We start from the raw sequence: 19,982 nt of genomic DNA on the forward strand, positions 1-19,982 counted from the left end.
GTGCCACATGGGTTCATGAATGCGCATGCAACTATTGCAATATTTTGAGGTGGGTCTACAAATGTCCCACCATGCATTACCGTGCATCAAAAAGATGGGACATTTTTAATCCCACCGTGCCCCAAGGAATTAAAAGCAACAGAAAATTTTTATGTATTGCGTGCTTATACATTTACATGGAAGCTTAAATATTTATCGCGAAAGAACATAACTTTATTCCAACTTAAAGGAACAGAATAACATTCATACCTAACAGATTACTATTAGAAATCATCACCACGTGTCAGACTCTTCAATATGAGGCAAAGGGTTAAACGATTAAGTCTTGTCCCTCCAATTGGCAGTATTATTGCCAGAACCTTTGTTCAATGTTTACACAGTTAAGTACTGCATACATCATTCCTTTAACCGTGAAAATATTCTTGAATGAAGTGACAGGTTTAAATAGCTTAACCTATGTGTGTACAACCAGATACTTATCTCTATTTTTACTTTAATAACTTTTAGTAATTCTTGACGAAATATCGCAAAATCGTTCAATTTTGTACACTTTTGTACACACACAAGTCGGTTAAAATGTCGAGAAAAAAAAGTTTATGAAAATTATTTTAAATAACTGAGCTTCAAATATTACGGGCATTCTGGTTGTTCAATGTACTGCGGACATTATGGTTAATTAATGATATTCGAAAAACCATATTTTCAAGGAGCGGTGCAGTTATATTGTCCGCTATTGTAGTTTTCTAGCTTCGAAGTTTTTCTGACAGAAATACAATCGTTTTAAGAACTTGCAATTGTTTGTGTCGTTACAAGAATCTGGACCGTCCCCAGAAATTGACAGATTCATAGACAGTGGCCAACACGATACAGTCCCCGGGCATTTGTATTTCGTTCTGAGTTACTTTGTGGACAAGGGATCGCTTTAATAAGCGTAACGAGATGGAACCAGGAGTATCTCGAAATCAATTTCACCGGCCTACCGTGGCTTTTCGGATTAAAGTGAAACTTGGAGTAGCATTAAGCGTTCACCCTACGTAGTCTCGAATTTTGGCGGACTACAGCTTGACACGGGGTTACCGCAAAACTTTCCGGAATCTTTCCCCACCCCAGCAAACGCGCAAAATTCAAAGACAAACCGCCGCTTGGCTCTGGAATGCTGTTAACTTCCCATTGACCAAGACAAAGAGAAATTTTTATCTGGAAATTCAACGCACATTCCTTAAGCAATAGTTCCATGTACTTCAAGTTCATAAACTTCCACTAAGAATACAATTTTGATTACTAAGACTTTGTACTACCACACAAGTGACATAAAAGGCGCACAAAATCAAAGGAACTGAATAATACACCACTAGAACAGATAAGATCTATTATGCGAGTTTGCTCTTGCATCTCGTAAATCCTAACAAAGTTTGGCTCACTTAATCAGCTAGCTGTTGCAACCTCTTTGAGAAGCGTGTACCTGAAATGTGTCGCAAAAAGGTAAGCGACGACGTGTATACTACCTAATCCAGCCACTATATACAGTATTTTTTCGTAATAATTATTTATTATTTTTTTATTTGTTCGTTTCATCTCGTCTCGGCCTCCAAATATTTAAAACATCGTAAAATTTACGAATATATTTTAATTTTTACTAAAATTGCAATTTATGCAACAAATAACACAATGACAAAATATTCTCATTTCTTCGTTTACTCGTCAAGGTTGTACAGCTAACTGGTTAATAGATTACAATAGAAATTAGTTTTCCAAGTTGAATAAAATGGGCGCTCAAAGTGTCAAAAATGAATCTTGTGGCTTTCTTCCTGCTTTTGTTATATTTTCAGTCTAAAATGAAATTGGCTCGGGAAATCTAGCATCTGGTCTAAATGTTGCAAGACGGTTAGTTTGAAAAATTCGCTGTGTGAGCAACCGGTTCTCAACCTGAAAATTAATAAAACCGATACCGCTGACCATCGGGGGGGAACAGCTTCCACGTTCCCCGGCAGCAGCCATCGTGCCAGAGCTTTTTTAAGTCTCCGGAACACGTCTAGAAAACCGAGAGCTAATAGAAATTCATGAAAATTTTATTCGCAAGTTGGAAGCGTCAGTCAAGCCAGGCGTCGTGCTGCATATCAAACAGTTTCGCTCGTTTCCTTTCCCGCGTCAACACATACGTGCCTTCACCACACGGACGACGCTTATTCGGAGACCACGGTATATACCGTCCATTCAAACAATTATGAAAGAAATCTGTGGTCTCCGCTCGTTAATCCGACATATCCATTTCTTTTTTCCTCGGACTGACGTGTGGGATGTATAATTCCCATGCAAATATATCCTTGGAATCTACACTAGAAATATTCCATCGCGGAAGATCTGACACAGTTCAGTCCATTCAATTCGGGGACCAATTTTACTTATCTTCACTTAGCAAACATCACTGATCAAGTTAGCTACTGCGCTTTCTACGTGATCGGCATCTGATGGATAATCCCATTGAGGAAAAGGACTTTGAAACAATTGAATGTCGGGGACAAAGTGTTTCAGATGATATTAAACAGATTCGATTCATCAGCATGTTTAAGAACGACGAATGTTGGAAATGACTGCGAAAGTCATCGAGTATCGATGACAATTATTAAAAATAGGAATAGCTAAAACGGTCAAACTATTTTATGGATAAATTATTTATGTGATTCTTGAATTTATACGGCGTACGAATGATTTTGAAGTCTGCTGCGAGCATTTTTATTCGAAGAAATGGATAAAAGAAACGAGAGCGGGTATTTCTACTGGAACAAGAAATTATTGGAAGTGTGTAAAAGTAATGAGAGTATCGGAGTCTCGATTATAAGACACTGTCTTCTTAGAACATTCTAGCTAGATAGTTAAAAATATAGTTGCAGCTAGTATTTACAACTTGTTGCCACCTGTCAACAAGTTTCGTAACTTCCTCTCGACAAAAATTGATAAGTTTCGAGGCAAAAAATGTAGAGCACTCCTTCGACCACCATTCTTAATTCGATGTTGTCAATTACTCGCACGAAAACAACTTTCATTTATTCCCTACAACATACAGTTCTTCTTTAATTTGTTGATATAATGACCATTTAAAAAATAGTTTCCAAAAATATCCATATTCATTGAAAAGACATATTTTCTGCATTATTTACATGAAACGAGATTGTTTTAAATTTGATATATTAATTTTGTCCTTTATATGAGCCGTTTATTTTGAAAGTGGCATAAGTCACTTTGTTTTTAAGTCGATATATTTAAGGGTTTGCGTTTTAACACGTTTAAAAATATGGATGCTAACTTTCGAGAAGATTTACTTGTATTTGTTATCTCAGGATACTGATATTTTTCTCAGTATAAATAATTTCGTATAAACATTAAAAAATCACCACTTTTCATTACAGTAAAGTGACTTATGCCACTTTCAAAATAAACGGCTCATATACAAAATCTGCAGCCTACTCTTTGTTGCTCAGTTCCTACAAAATTGGTTGAATGTTTGCCGTTCCTATTATATAAACTAGTAAAAGCAGCTGGTAACGATAGCTGGGGCGAACCTTTGTTTTCGAAACTCGTCGATTATCCGAGCTAAAATTTGGAGGAAGGTAGTCATCAGATATTCATCAGATATTCCTAACTATGATTAATATTCATTCACTTCCGTTATTCACTTCCGTTTCGTTCGTGCTTACACAAATCGAACATATATATCTAATTACAAAAAGGTCGTAAAGATAGTCATTATAGACTCGTGTGAATTTCGTCATGGAAATAATTAAAATTCACTGCATGGATAGTTCATATGGATATCGTTCATTTCCTTCGAATTAAAAGAAAATTCTATTTTCTTCTTATCGTTATTTGTTCATTGGTAACATCGAAGCAGTTCTAATTGTCACGTAGTAGGATATTTGGACTGAAAAACTAGTCAAAAGTTGATTGAAAAAATCTTGTATGAAACATATAATTTCTATTTTCTAAGATAGTGGAATAGAAAACAATATATTCCAATATCTCTTCTTTTATTATATTTCCTCATGAACCATTATGTTTTGTCTAGAGTAAAGAGTTCGTGCGATACTCTCTCTTTGTCAACTAGTTTCTGGATTACTGTTCACGCATTAATGATTCTGTTATGTCACCAAAAAAAATCACGTAATCTTTTTTCGTCACAGAAGTCTTTTAGATAAGCGTGTACCTTATTTTCCGTTAGATATTACTATGTTCCATATTACCTGTGTTTCTACGATTGGTGAAGTTAAAATGTTATCATCATAATTCATTGAAGTATATTATATTTCAAATTTCTCTACCATGGTAGGCGACTCAGAAATAGACGAGTTCAATGAAGAATGAGCCTGACTCGTTCAAACTCATAACACCTAGACTGGGGATTTTTATGCAAAATAAAAATTGTCTGCACTGATTACATGACACAGGAGCTACGTAAATATTTATTCCGTTTATAGTCGGTATAGGTATTCTAAAATTCTTTAAATATTTGAACTGTTTATTACTCGATCAACTCATTTCTATCATAAATGCATAAAATTCGCAGTCTAATAATAAGAATAAAAACTTTCTATTAAAGTGAAATAATACGATTTTAGTCGTAAATTTTTTATCTCGCGCATTTTCGGTAGTATACAATAGCCTTATTCCATTTCCAAATACTTTTGTTCTTACACGATACACCACTGTGCGTCGTGGCCGCTAAATGATTCGCAGGGCGAACTAAACTATAAAACAAGAGAATTTTCAGCCGGCGGTAGTGCGAAGGTTAAAACTATCAGGCTGAATTGTTGAAAACGAAGGGAGTTATCGAGGGTAGAGATCGCGGACGCGAAAGGGAATTCCGGAAAGCCAGTCGGTTGCCATCGAGGCAGGTAGACGGTTTCGAAAAGCGGCGTGCGACGCGACGCGGCGCGGAGCGGAGCAGAGCGGAACGGCCCGGCGGCTGGCCGAGAGCGGAGAAAAAGGAGAAAGAGAGGAGAGCCGACGGTCGGTGCTCGGGGTGGCTGGCTGCCTAATTGAAAGAGGTTTTCCGTGGGCGAGGGTAGACATCAGAGCGAACGAAGCGTTTCCAAGGAAACCCGGCGGCGAGCACTCGCGTGGAGAGGGACCCAGGCACCAATGGGGCTGCTAGGGAAAGGCGCCGGCGCCCAGCGTCGCTATACTATCGAGCGTCGCTATCAAAGATTTCTTGGCTCGCCATGGCGGACCTCGTTGCTGAATATTTTCAAGAGGGCCGAACACCGCCTCCGCGACTCTTTCAGACGAAGTGCCACGTGCACGCGTGGCCCGTCTTCCGTCCGTGCCTTCCATCCGCCCATCTGTCTAACAATGGAGAGGGTCGGAACCGGGCACAGAGGGTGCAGGTGATCGGTGATCCTCGGCTACACTCTAGCGATCTTGCCAGACTAATATCGAATTAATGCATTCGATGGTTGAAGAAGTTGTTTGGCTCGACAGCGTAGCCCGGAAGCAACTTTGCCACCCCTATATTTAGTATCTGGATGCTAAGCGATGTCGTTCGAACAACGAGTCTACAGTAATGATGACTTTAGTTGCTACCTGGACAGATGAATAATCCAATTTCGAAGAAGTTCCAACTCGGGAGATGCTGTGCGATTAATCTCGGGTTTTCAGACATTTTTGGTTCGCGCTTTAATCCTCCGCCGGCAACCTGGGTGAAGTATCGAAGTGACGCTTTCATCTTTGCAAGCTAAAGAGTCGGGCAGCCTGCCTAAAAAAACTTAATCAACAATTATACGTTAAAGTAAGAACTTCAATAAGTATTACAGATTCTTAAACAATATTTTTGACCCTTGTGTCAATAACCTGGCACATATATACCATATACCATTTTGTACATTCTTCTGAAAATATTTTTTGTTCCCGGTAAAATATTTCGATAAAAATAGGAATAACTGACTATTCTGGAGCTCTTTAGTATACTTCAGTCTTTAGCTTGTAGACTTCGATGATCGTTTTTACGATTGCTATAAATAATTATTAGGCAGTAAATTTGACTAACAATGTATGACAGTATTCATTAGATCTTCTGAATACAGCGATCACGATACGTTTAACACAAAGATCAAAGGGAAGAGCTGTTAACGCCCGATCGAATGATCTATAGAACGCAGATCTACGATAAGTTCGGTAATTATGCAGAGATGTCGCACAGCTCAAGAGCTCCCGCCTTAAAATACGAATTCACAGTTGCTCGACATCTATACAAGGCTATACAGTAGAACCTCGATTATCCGGTCTTCCAATATCAAAATCATCTGTTATTCAAATACCTTTTAACCGTAATCAGCTCGATCAAAAGCGAATCATATACAAAACGATTTATTGTAGAAGTCGATAAAGATGACACCTGGCACTTTAATTAAGTAACCGAAACAAAGTAAAAAGAAACGAACGTGTGAGACAAGATTCGTGAACAACGTATGATTATGCCTGAAAGAATTGGACAATAATAACGCCGTTAATCGATAGCAGTACGATTTACCGTATTGCGAAAAGGTGAAGGGAACGCGCGTGGATTTGCAGCTAGCCGTTAAAAAAATAATCAAAGCATCCGCTGATAACCCGGTTGCTATTAAATTCTGTTCGGAACCGGTTAATTGGCGCTAGCCAATGATCACCGGCAGAGTTCCTCGGCTGTATAGAATCGGTGGAATTTCCCGCGCGAACAATTGGGACTTTTTAATCGGGCGAAACAGTCGGAAACGGAAACGTTGCGAATTTCCGGAACGAATCGGCCGGCCGCGGCGCGGCGGCAGGGGCGGCGCTCGTATCCCGAGGCGAAAAATTAACCGGTGGACCATTTTAATGCGATGATGGCGTTAGCAGCTCGAGCGGAAAGGTCCACGCTCGTAATTACCAACAAAATACTTGGAATACTATAATGAAATATTACGATTTATCGATCCCTTGTAATTTATTATCGCTCTCGAAAAGAGAGTAATTGCCGCTCCGTCTCTAATTGCAGTTAATTAACAACTGTTCTATTGCTTGCGCGGCTATATGCGGCTCTCGCGCGCGCGAGACTGCTTTACAATCAACAATTGCATGCTTGAAGCCGCGGGGCATATCGCCCGACCGATTCCGGCGAAATTATGCGAGGCATTTAATTACTCACTAACGCAATAACGTTTTCAATTGTGTCACTCGTTTAACGTCGGCCGCGAAACACACCGTCTGAGATTACACGCGCCGCTCCGATACCCGTTCGCTCGCCTGCCGGGGATGCAGAGGGAGCGTGAAATTTTTACCCACGATAATCAGATATTTAATAAGCAACGAGCACCACCGGCATCCCCGCGAAATATCCCCGCAATCGACGGAAATAAAATAATCAAAAGCCGCCGACTTCTATCGCTGAAAAATGTACGCGGCTCCACGGCTGACCTTTCACTTCGTTTAATCAGTAGTAATGGGCATAATGAATTTTACATTAGACCGACTTTTATGGTTTCGGATCAAATATAAATACCGTCGTATTTACGACTGTCTATTTCTTTTAACTCCGTGTTCAGGTTCATCTGTCCGCGGCTACCAGACGGGTATCGTTGTCTCGCTGTTGCTTGGTAAAACAAAAACGCTAGGCGAGAACAAATGAAATATAAAGAATTACTGTGTTTATTTGTTTCACTCTCGCATTCCAACGTCGCAGCGTCGCTCGTCATGGTTCCGCGCATGGCTCGCACGCCGCGGCGCGGCGCCGCGTGTTGCTGAAACGTTTGACGTGGTTTATCGTGGATTTTATACTTTATTGCGAATCTCCGTGCTGATGGAAGTTAACCCTCGAACGCGTAGCGTTGATGTTTAGCTATGTAATCGTTGCTTTTAACAGGGTTCAATGCATAAAAGATACAGCGTAGCCAAAGAAAAGCTTTGTTGAAAATATTACTTTATAGATCGTTTTACATAAAATCGGCCATTGAATGGATCATCGCTGCTGAATAAGCTTAAACATTTCGAAAATTATGCTGAGACGAAGTACATTGCATTTGTATTGAATTGTGTGTAAAATATTTGTTTCAATAGAGTTTTGAATGTTTATGTTGTATATCGAATAGCATGTACTTGAAATATTAATACTACAGTAAATATATACGTGATATCTGTAAGCATTGTGTGAGTAAGACTTAATCGTTTAATTATATAGATATGATTTTCGACCGCTTCAAATTTGTTTACACAATTTAATACAAAAAAATATCAACCTTTTAAAACATACTTCTCTTGTTTGTTCAGTTTTAGTAATAAAATTAACAATTTTGAGTAGTTTGTTTATATTTCACACAAAAATTCGTACGAAATGCATAAATAGACTGCAGATTTTTATGCAACATAAGAATTGTCTGCATCAATTGTAAGATATAAAAATTAAAAAGCAAATTCGCCCTTTTTTAAATCATTTTAATGGATTGAAAATACTTTATTAACGTTTTAAAATTCTTCGAAACTCTTTACTATTTTAAATTGAATCTACTTAATTTTTTCACATGAATGCATGAAATCCACAGTCTACCAATTACAGATAAATTGTTTAGTTTCTAATCAGTTTCCGACGATCAACTTGATTCGATATTTGCTCCATTAACAGCAACAAGGAAATTAACGTGTCTGGAAGAAATAATTAATCATTTCACATTGATTTTATTGCAATAGAGAAATGTTTTTATTTATACACGGTGGTATATAATATAATGAGCCAGACAAAATAAAATGCCTGGTACGAAATCTTGTCATTAAATTGCAAGGGGTCAACACTTGAACGGCGAATCTTTATGACGAAAATGTAACTGTGTGCGCTTAGCATCGTTTAGCAATTTATTCACCAATTTTTGTCAACATATTTTTCAAGATATTCCTTTCATATACGTTATTCTTTTACCAACTTTGATGCAACGTATAATAAAATTAAAATCAATTTGCCAGAGACTAGATGCCGAAAGAACAATATTAACACTCCGGTTCTAAATAGACCCGATCCTCGTCGTTTCATACAAACGATTGTTAATACAAAACACGATACTAACTGATCTCAGTAATATTTAATCCGTTTTTAATTCGATCCGGCAGTCCTAGCATCGTATTAACCGTAAAGAGCGTTAGCAAAGCGCATTGAAGCATTTCAGCGACATCGCATAAACTCCGCCTGGCGGCGTGTATTATTCGAAATAATAAAATCGCCGGTAGTTAGCGCGCCGGCGAGGGTCGGCGTAAAAATGCGGCATCGGCTGGAAAATCCGGCGATATTCGGGAATTATTCGTCGCAAAACGGTGATTCGACGGCCATAAATAATTTCGCGGGGCTGTGGATGTGCGCGGAAAAATGGTATCGGACGAGCTTGAACACGAGCACGAGCGCGAACGCGAGCGTGTCCGTGGTCTTTTTTCCCACCCCTTTTCGAAAGCCTGATGGCGACCGGGGGTCAATGGCATTTTTGCGCGCGAGCGCTCGAGAGCACTCCGCCGGCGCGGCGCGGCGCGGCGCGCGGCGCACCGTTGTCGAGCGGGCAACGTGCACGATTTTAGAAACGGGATCGTTCCTTACCGTCAATCATTTCTAGAATATTAATCAACGGCTCTCGATCCTTCAAATGAAGCTCAATCATCCGCTGGGGTCGGCTGGCGCGCGCGACCACCAGACAAAAGCTTTTTTCAGTCGGGCATTTATTCTAAAGCGGACAGTCTATTTTCGGGGACACGTATCGGCGCTTTACGGTTTTAATTACGTGTATTTTAATCCGCCCAAGAGACATTTTCTGTTTGCGGGGGTGGCCGCCACCGCAGCCGCCGCGAAACGAGCTTTATTAGACCTGCACACAGCCGATTTAAATTTAATCATAATGAAGAGGCGATTAAAATTGCAATCGTCCACGGAATAGAACCCATAGCGGCGGGCAGTTAACGTCTGCTAACAGGCATTTAACTTAACTGCCTCCAGGTAACTGGTCGTTTCTAGGCTGAAGGGTCCTTCCGATTACTGCTGCCCGGAAATTTTATGGGATACGACCTTCCGTCGATAGCCGCTACGCCGCCTCCATCGAACGCTTTGCGAGCCAAAAAAAATCGAGGGGGCGCGGCTGCATGCCGGAAATTTTGTCTCCGAATTAGCCAATTGCAGCGTGCGCCTAGTCCCCTGCGTTCGCGCCTCCGTTATCTCTTCCACTCTTCCCAAAGCAGAAATTGATACCGCTAACGGACGCAGATTGCAACGAAAGGAAACGCAAGCGAAAATATTCGGACACTTGTGTGGATTTCCAGTATTTAGCGAGGGAATATTACCCCTTTGGGCTCTCCAATGTTCCTTGCTTTTGTTGGAGAATTTGCATTCGATAAATCAACCATACTCACATATGTAATTTTGCGATCTAGTTTGCTAGAACAGTTGAAAAATCCTACAATTGTTCTTACATATCATACAATTATGGCATTATTCATAGACAGCGAATTTTATGCAATTATGACAGAAATGAGTAGATGAAATACAAAACGGGGACACCATTGTAAGAATTGAACATTTTGATTAAAATTAAAATTGTTCATTAAAATTATTCATGAATATGATGTGAATCGGTAAGACAAGCAATCGGTGCAAAAGACGAGGTGTTGCGTCGGGTTCGACAGGGAAGCTCAATACCAATGATGATGATTATTATTATTATTATTATTATTATCTTGGATAAACCATGATTTAAAACCAATAATTTTATCGGATAAAACCAATGATTAAACTAATAATTTTATGGAGTTATTATTATTCGGGGGGTTTATTATTATATATATATTATAAGGGTTCGTGGAACATTTCTTGCGATTGGACCTTGCAAAGTCCAGTAAAACTTCGCTTGGATAATAGAACAATTATTTAGATATAGTACTCGATTAAACTCTTACTAATTTGCACAATAAACAGCATTGCCTATGAATGCCTACAATAATTTGAACAAACGCGAATTCAAGTATCGAAAGTCTGAACCGCTAATTTTGTTTCTAAAAAATGCACAACAACTGATAAGTACAGTGCAGATTTTACGCATGAGAAAAATAAGTAGTTTAAATGCGAAACTATAGAGACAATTAAAGAAATACAGTTATATTTCTATCGACCGATTAAAATGATTAATAAGAAAAACGAATGTGTGTGTGTAGTTAATGGTCTTGCAATGAATGCGGACAGTCTTTATTTTGTATAAAAAATCGCGGTCTACTGATAAGTACGCTGGCAATTCAGGTTTATTGCGGGCGATGCAATCTTTCTCGAATCCTCCCGGTTCGATTAATTCCGGGGATCAACAGCAAAGTCGAAATCTGTGTCCGTGCTCGCAGGCAGCACGTTCCGACTGCTAAAAGTCACATATGCTGTCCTGGGAGACGACGGTCCGTGGTGGCGGATGTTGGGTATTACTTTCAAAGTATCCCACGGGACCTGGACGAATGGCGGTGTCATTCGGCCATCCTTGGGGACAAACAAGTGACTGCACCGAGGGTAAATGTAGTTCGTTATTGTCTTGTCCTGAGAAATGGGGGAAATGGTTTCAGCGTCTGTTCGGAAAGTTGGTTTCTGCCAGCAACGTTCGAAGCTGGATCTCCTTGGCTTCCAGTTTCGAACTTTGCATCCCGGGAAAAAGACTCGCGTCGAAAAGATGCTGCCACTTGTATCAGCAAAGTATCGTAGCGCAAAATTCGCAATCAAGTATTCAAAAAATCATAATCAAATTATAAATACATAGCAGCAGGTCTTTTATTAATTACTAGCTCTATTGGAAACTAATTTCACGATAACTCTGACGTTTACTATTAAAATTTGATCACCTTATTAGTTTCCATAATGTTTTGATTCCATAGCTTCCATAATGTTTTTTTGTTCCTAAAAAAAGAACTCGGAATTGAGCAGCCTATAGTTCACAAGAAGCGTAAGTCCAAAATTATGAAAAATGAGTTAATTGTAGAAATAGTTGGCGTTAATGTTTACATAAAATGAGGGTGAATAAATATAGTGACTGTAACATTATCTGGAAAAATTCTCCCTTACACGATAACTTCATTTCGTTAAGTAAATGTATTAAGTAAATTCCTGTTTCTGTAGCTAAAAAGGATACGCTACATCCGTTCAAATGTATTCCTCCAATTCATCGTACATTTGTTCAACCATTAGATAGTATTGCGAATGTATAAAGCGATGAGGAATACAGCAAAGAATGAGTTTCTTTAACATTATTACTTTTCTTGAAGTTACTTTCAAAATAAGTTTAGATTACCTCTACATTAATTGCCACATATAATTAATTAATTAATTGCCATTCAGTGAAATAACGGCACTTGATTATTCGTTACGATTACGTCTTCATAATTACTATTCCTCCACTTCATCTTTTTGGAAGTATCACACAAATGTCCAATTTTCACAATACTAAAAAGGAGACTTGTGTCACTTGCCAACTACGAGGCTGAATCGGCATCATGCGCCGCAACGAAATAGATCTTAGCAACAATTCAACATTAATGTGATTAAGCTCGAACTAAAATTCAGTAATTCGCAGCAGCATGGATCGGCGTCACAATTGTTCGTTTCAACTGTCTACGAGCACGAAAGGGTTAATTTCACTTCGTGCGTGATCTAAACAAAAAAAAAAAACGGGGTTTGAAAAATACGGCGACGCATTGAATCGGGCGTCGAAAACCGTCTCTATGATCGATATGAAATTTCCATCCGCAAAATGTCTGCCCATCCCGTAAACTATCACTGATCATTTACGCGGATGCGTCCACCGTATAACCAGACACGTGTACGCAGCAATCGAGTGTTTTACGACGGCGCATCAAACATGCGCGCGTCAAGCTCCGCCGGAACGCGAATCACTCTCGATCATGGTCTCTGTCCCCGTGTTAAATCACTGCCGCATTGTTTCTAGCCTGTTACACGCGCGAATGTCATCGAACCGGTATCGAACCGGCGTAAAAAAAAAATAAATCAACGTCCAGCTGGGACGAGAATAAGAATGCACGGTCGGGGCAGACAGTAGTCTGACATTACGCGTGAAATGTGACTTGATGTATCGTCTACGCTCTTTGCATACGCCCCCGGTTGCAAAGGAACATTTGTTGTTAACGAATATTAATGGCACGTCTAATTTATTTTCTGGTTAATAAGAGAAAATGTTCGATCGTCTTATTGTTTGCGTAATTGTTTATGAAAATGGGAAATGGAAATCTCCGTGATTATCATATTATTAGATTCTTAAAAAAAGTAGCAATTTTCTACTCATTTCATTGTGTTTCGTGTAATCATGTTATTTGCGTCGAAGAAATTTACGGATTCGAGTAAGGAAATAAAAGAACAGAAGAAATGGAATACCAAAGAGTATAAAAGAGTTAGATTACTCAACAATTACGTGATTTGTGTAACTATCCGCAATTATACATTAATATAGATTTTAGTACAAGTGACAATTTTTCCATATCGTTGATTACGATCGAATTGTTGTCGAATGGCTGTATTATGATTATGTAATTGGGTTTTTTACTTTGAATTCTTTACTTTTAAAGCTCTCTATGTCTAACATAAACAGTTTGATACAGAAATTACTGATCTTTTATGCTTCCATTGCTAAATCCTCGATACTGTTCAAAAACGTGTAAAATGTATTGCAATGTACTGCTCTGTGCACTGTGCTGCAATGTGTTGCAAAATGATTGTTGCAAACGACGTGAAACTTGTTCTACACGACCAACGAAATTGTAACATTCTTGTTACCTGGTTTTTGACGGAGTATAGTATGCGATTTTCCCTCGAGAAAATTCATTATTTCATTATATCTAGCTCTTCCAGCTTTTTAAACCCCTAGCGCTCAATGACTACACTGCAGATTTTATGCATTTATGAGAAAAATGAGTATTTGTAATATCAAACAGCAAAGAAATTAAAAACAAAAAGAAAAGACTTTTAAGTTTCCACTATTTTTTACTACAGATACAATTTGCATTTCGCACAAAGATTCACGGTCTACTAGTGACAAATCAGACATTTCGCAAAGAAAAGTCGGAATCAAATTCTATATTCTCTCGTTATCAATATCTAAGCATTCGAGTAGATATGTTCATGCAATAAATTTTTTCTCTTTTCCTTCTGACAAATGATTGCAATCGAAAAATGAAAATCCTAATCCCTGAAACTTGGAAAAAATTTAACGACAAGCGGTGAAGGGCTAGAGAGCTTCGCGAAAATACCGGGAATTGTGGACACAATGGTAAAGTCTCAATGAAACAGTAAAAGTTCAAAGGGAACGAGGCGGCGGCTACGGCCTCGGCATGACAAACGCTTTAGCCTAGGCTGGCCGACGAAGATTCAGCGCGTCTGCTATGCAACAGCCTATGCATTTTAAGGGAGGGGTGATTTTTAATGCCGTATAAATATGCATAGACCGCGATATTAGCTCTTACGTGTCGCCAGCCGAAAAATATCACGCTGGGCTCCGCTCGTACACGTACGAGCCCTCGCACACCAGCACGCGGGACGCGCGCGTAACACGTCGCGTCGGGAGAAAAGCATCCCCGTGTACACAGGCCACGGATAGGCGTGGAGGAGAATGCGGGGCCCTCAATGGATAAACTATGTCGCCGCGATCACCCTAGGGAGCATCATCTAACGCCCATTTTGTTATGACGACTACCGGCCCTGAATAATTTCACAGCCGCGATGCGCGACGAGCTGGATCTCGATATTCGCCGATGATTCTCGCCGGTGACAGTGCCGTCAGCGAATCACAAAGAAGACAATTTCGGGCGTTCAGAAAATTGTGAAACCTGCCGCGCAAGTAGATCACATATCATCGCGAAGATGACAAATTTCTGTTATCCCCTGAAAGAGGAAACCCGCCGCACCCTTTATAGTCAATATATTCGGTTCGTGCATATGAAATGTCGGATTTTTATTGCGTGCAAATGTTTGTCCACCTGTTTACATTATCTTGTTGTTTATGATACAATCTATTTTACAGTGTTATCGTTCATTGCCAGCGTTCATACTTTGCCGAACAAATTTTTTACAAGATTCTGTGTTTCTATGTAATTGTTTTGCAAGTCGAGTTTATTTATGAGTCGCATTTCGATGAAATAATCATCTTTCAAAATTCAAAAACATTTTAAAATTCGACACTTCTTATGCACAAATCTAATAATTGTATCGACAGAATGATTAGAAATGTAAACATTTGCAGCAACAACATTAATTTTTTCCGCGGTTCTCAAATCTTCCGACGCGACTAACGCTGTGAACGCTGTAACTAAATTATTAGTTTGTATTATATTTTGTAATCTACAGGCTAATTTAATAACAATAGTAATAATAAAATATTCTATTCGTTTCGAAGAGTTTTTCTTTCGACGAAGACAATGTGTTCGATCCTCGAAGCAAATGCAGCAGATGTTTACACATTCGCGTCACCGATGAATTTATGGAGTATAAATATGTTCTCTAATTTCACCAGAAAGAATCTGTGAAGTCGTGAAAGGAGATCTTTTTTTGAGGTTTTATAAAATGATTCGCAGAGATGAAAATCCGCAATTTCGTTATAACTAGACTGTGGATATATGTGTGCATTTATGATAAAAATATCGAATATAGAATCATCAAAACTTTAGTAGAATTTAAAGATATTATCATATTATTTGCAACCGTGTCAAAATTCATAGAAGAAGAAAACAATCTGCTCAATATAATTTTCATTTTGCATAATGATCCGCTAGTTATACAACTGTGCACAAGCATCAGCAAAAACGACAGAAACTGCATCGATAAAATTAAGTGGAATCAACTTTATCGATACTAATAATCGCAGGTGAGATTGTAACGAATGCAGGAATTTATTGACTATGCGAAAGGAGCACGTTCGATGAAATGATCCAGTGGATCGTTCCCCCACGTATGAACAGGAGAGCACAGATTTTTGCGATCGCACTTACGCTAGAGGTTAAATCCAGTTCCACGGGCAATTCGGGCTAATTTGACGACGAGCATCCGAAGCCAACGATATTGCCTCCGTGAAATAATAATAAAGTATAAATGGATCAAGTTTACGGTCCGTCGTGCATGCCAGAGCTGCAAGTATGCATTTTATCGGCTGTTCCGCGCCCTTTATGAAGTTTCCTGTGCTGCAGAGCGAAACGTGCAATTTGTAGTAACGCTGCCGATAGTAAACGCTTTGATAGAAGTTCAACCGAAACGTACCAACTTGTGAACCATTTGTCATAGCAACGAACCGAAATAATTCGCAGTCCGTAATTAACAATTATCTAATTGCCCAAACGGTTCTGCCGGTTTTTCGTCGAGAGAGTCGGAACATTTCCACTTTGTTAAATTAATCATCGCGGATCTGTACATCGCAGCGCTTTGGTCGACAGCTTTTCTCCGTCTTCGTAAATAAGTAAGCACCCTAATCGAATATTAACGAGAGGAGTTTCCGACCGATCTATTGCATTTATAGACTCGCGAGAGCGACGAATGCATAAAGAACTGCACCGACGGAATAGGTTTTATCAGTGTCGCGTAGCGTAACGGTCCCGAAAGAATTTCGGAAGCTATCCACCGCGATTTTTAATTCTGCTCGGCTGTTAGATCACGACGACCCACTAATGGCCCAACGAAAATGTCCCTCCTGACGACGTAACGCAGCATGAAACAGTGGGCGGTCCGGGTAATGCGTCTTGCCACCCTCGGACAGGAGCCCAACCACCGTCATCAATCAAGGCCGCATCGCCTAAACTTATGTAGTATTTATTTTCATTAAATATTAGCCCCTCTCCGGGCGTCGAACCAGATATCTTCCCGCGCGATGCGAGAAAAGAAAAATCATCGGCCGTATCAAATAATTCGCGCACGGAATCGTTAGTACGAATTACGATAACCGCAATACCCAGTTGTAATTTCGAAGTTGAAATTTTACAACGAATTTCGACAAAGTCGAGCAAATTGAAAATTTACAGTTATTAGTTTGACGTGATTCATTACTCCGTAATGAACCATTTTATAATCGTTACCATTCCGGCTCGCATGAATTCGATTAATTATGATACCGTTTAAAATACCGAAGGGTCGATTGTTTATTAATTGCGGCGCCGTTTCGACGGCTCGATCGTTCCGCTTGTATTCCGCGCACGGCTCTCTTCGAAAGTTGTCCGATCAGTGGCCGTCTAGTTCCACTTGACCCGTCGCGCGATCGCAACCGGAAGTAGAAGAAGATCCATACGCTCGGCGGCGATGCGCCGATCGAGCTGGGAATTCGTCCTTGAGGGACGCGGGAACCATGAGCGATGAATTAAGTTTTCATCCGGTGAAAAGTTCTCGCCCCTCCGGCTCGCGTGGGGTAACTCTCCGAAGAAAAACGTTATCCCGCTTTGCGGCGATTCCGGGCATTTTTCCGCGAAGTGAGTCGAACTATTCTTCAATGGCGGGCTGAAAGCTACTTCTATATATCTTGGGGTCTTGGCCAGATCCCGCCGCTTGCCTTGATGGCAAGCTCAATTTATATCAGCGCCCGTTGAAACCCCCTTTACGAGGTCTCGCCGCCTCCTCCATCCCCTAAACCTCGCCCTAACCTTCGGGCCACCCCCAACCCCGACGAACCTTGCCTCTTGCCCTCTTCGGGCCCTCCTCTCGACTCGAGAAACTCTTCGCTCGCGTTAGACTAAGCCTGCTCGATTCACACATGAAAATAAAATGAAAAGAACCGGTTCACGGTTTTCTGAGAAACCGCAACCCCTGCGACAGATGTAAAAATTTCACTTCACATCACTTTTTAATAACGCGCTCGCCAGCCGGTGTTTGCGTAGCATTTGCAAGCAGGAATCGAAAAATATACGTCTATTCTCGAAAACATTCTATTAGTAGTTGCATCTTTCAAGAGAATATCTGTTCCTGCGGAATTTGTAACTCTTATCGCGAAGAATCGCTAAGAACGAATGTTCTAGAATTTATATGATAAAAGATCATGAAGATAAATTATTTTAGAACGTTTCCTAGGAAAGGTTCTACGATATAGATGAAACCGTTAATGAAAAATAACATGAAAATCATAATTAGCTTGAATATAAATATGTAATTCTACCGAGACGAAAAAATATGAAAAATAATCTTGTAGGGAGAAAATAATAAATTATAACGTTCTCAACATTGGGCTGATTATTAGTTAGATATTTTTTACATTTGAGTAATTTGAATTATACCTATCGTCGTTTAGTACATATTTCAATGTTGAAAGTGCACGTTCGATGCTAATTTGTGTAACAGGGACACTAGCTTATTTATTATTATTTCTTCTGTAATTCCTCTGAAGGCCGCGCGTATCTCATTTATCGGCTTCCTTCCATTTGTTGTTCGTCGCTTGTTGTTGACAATGGTGGATTGCCAGGATTGAATTGCAAATTTGAAGACACTTGAGCATTTGAAGTCAGTGAAATGTTTGAATCGAGGGAAGAAAATTCGAAAGTTGAATTTCAGGGCATGGAAGGAATAAAAACGAAGGAATTGATGACTTTTGAAGAAAATATAAATCTGGAAATTCTTATTTTTATATCTTATAAATTCTATTTGACTCAAAATTTTTATTTCAAACTTCCTTTTATGTATTCTCATTGGAACTTAAACATTTTTGAAAAAAGGTCCCATAAATAAATAGAACCTATTGAAGAGTTTCCCAACATTTTCCATCCCTGTTTGCAAGTTTTATTCCTGGCATTCGTCTCCAGATAGACGTCTATGGTCTGTCCAAGGGAACGAATCAGTAAATAGAAACAAAACGGCTGCGTAATATTTACGTAATCGATCCTGACATCTGTAACTATTGGCTGTTAAACGTTGAGTTCTAAAGTCGGTTTTTAGCAATCGGAAAAACGAATATTTTTGAGATATGCCTAGACTATAGTTTTTCAACGCTTTGAGGACGAATGTCGACACGCAGACAACATCGGAACCATACATCTCATCCCAGAAGTTGCAATAATATAATTTGTCTATGTCGTAACAAAAAATCAGAACATATTCTTGATTTCTTTCATTGCTTAAATTTTTGGCGCATAATCCAATTCTCTGAAGAAAATCTTTTTCCAGTACTTTAGAAATCCTTGTCTGCAAAGGATTATTATATAAAATATTATTAGTTCAAACAAACAATTATACGTTGGGGTACTTCCATCAAGTTTTCCAAGTCCGTGATCTTTATGTGACAATATCGATTAATACGTAAGTCGATAATGAATGTTTCTCGTGACCAAAATTGATTGGAATTGTTTGAGGACACATCAGACGGTGCAGTACATAAAACCGACACGGATTCACTCGAATTAGTTTCTAATTATGGCTAGCATTTAACCTGGGCTGCAGTATTTAAGCGCGGATGCCGGTTTGTATCTGAAAACCGACGAAACTTTCTATTTAAAATAAGCCGCGACAGCCAGAAATACACGACGGCGTAAAAACACGAGATTTTACTTCTACCAGTGAAATTCGTCACGGAAATCGCGTACAGGTTTCACAAAGTACCTTGGTGCCGGTGTTTATTGTACAAACGAGCAGAAATTCTTTTGAGCGCGCGGAAACATCGAGCGGAATTTTTTGGTGGGGTTCTCGATTGAATTTCGATGGCGTTTCGATTCAATACCGGCTCGAGTCATCGTCGCGACCGATGCTGATTGCCTTCGCCAGCACCCCCGCAGGGCTTCCAGGTGCTTCCTGGGAACAGCTGCCGGTGGCGCACGAGCCTCCAGCAAACGATACCGTGATTGATCAATTTTTAAAAAGCAATGTTCCTAATTGAACGGCCGACCCGTTTCGAGCACACGTATTATTCCCACGAAAGGCATCAGTCAGGCCGCCTTAGTCATCGAAAGGTGTGTCCGCGGTTCGATCCAGACGCCTGCCGCTTGAAATCGCTCCTGTTCGAGAATTCGAACCCCTT

The 19,982-nt window shown here is 39.7% G+C and overlaps 1 protein-coding gene across 1 annotated transcript in view; it reads left to right on the top strand.

The window, feature by feature from the left end:
• The window catches only part of otp (orthopedia homeobox), a 56,272-nt gene that overhangs the window by 13,891 nt on the left and 22,399 nt on the right, over positions 1 to 19,982 (top strand). The window lies entirely within an intron of this gene.

Source organism: Megalopta genalis, chromosome 19, assembly GCF_051020955.1.
Source record: "Megalopta genalis isolate 19385.01 chromosome 19, iyMegGena1_principal, whole genome shotgun sequence".
Lineage (NCBI taxonomy): Eukaryota > Metazoa > Arthropoda > Insecta > Hymenoptera > Halictidae > Megalopta > Megalopta genalis.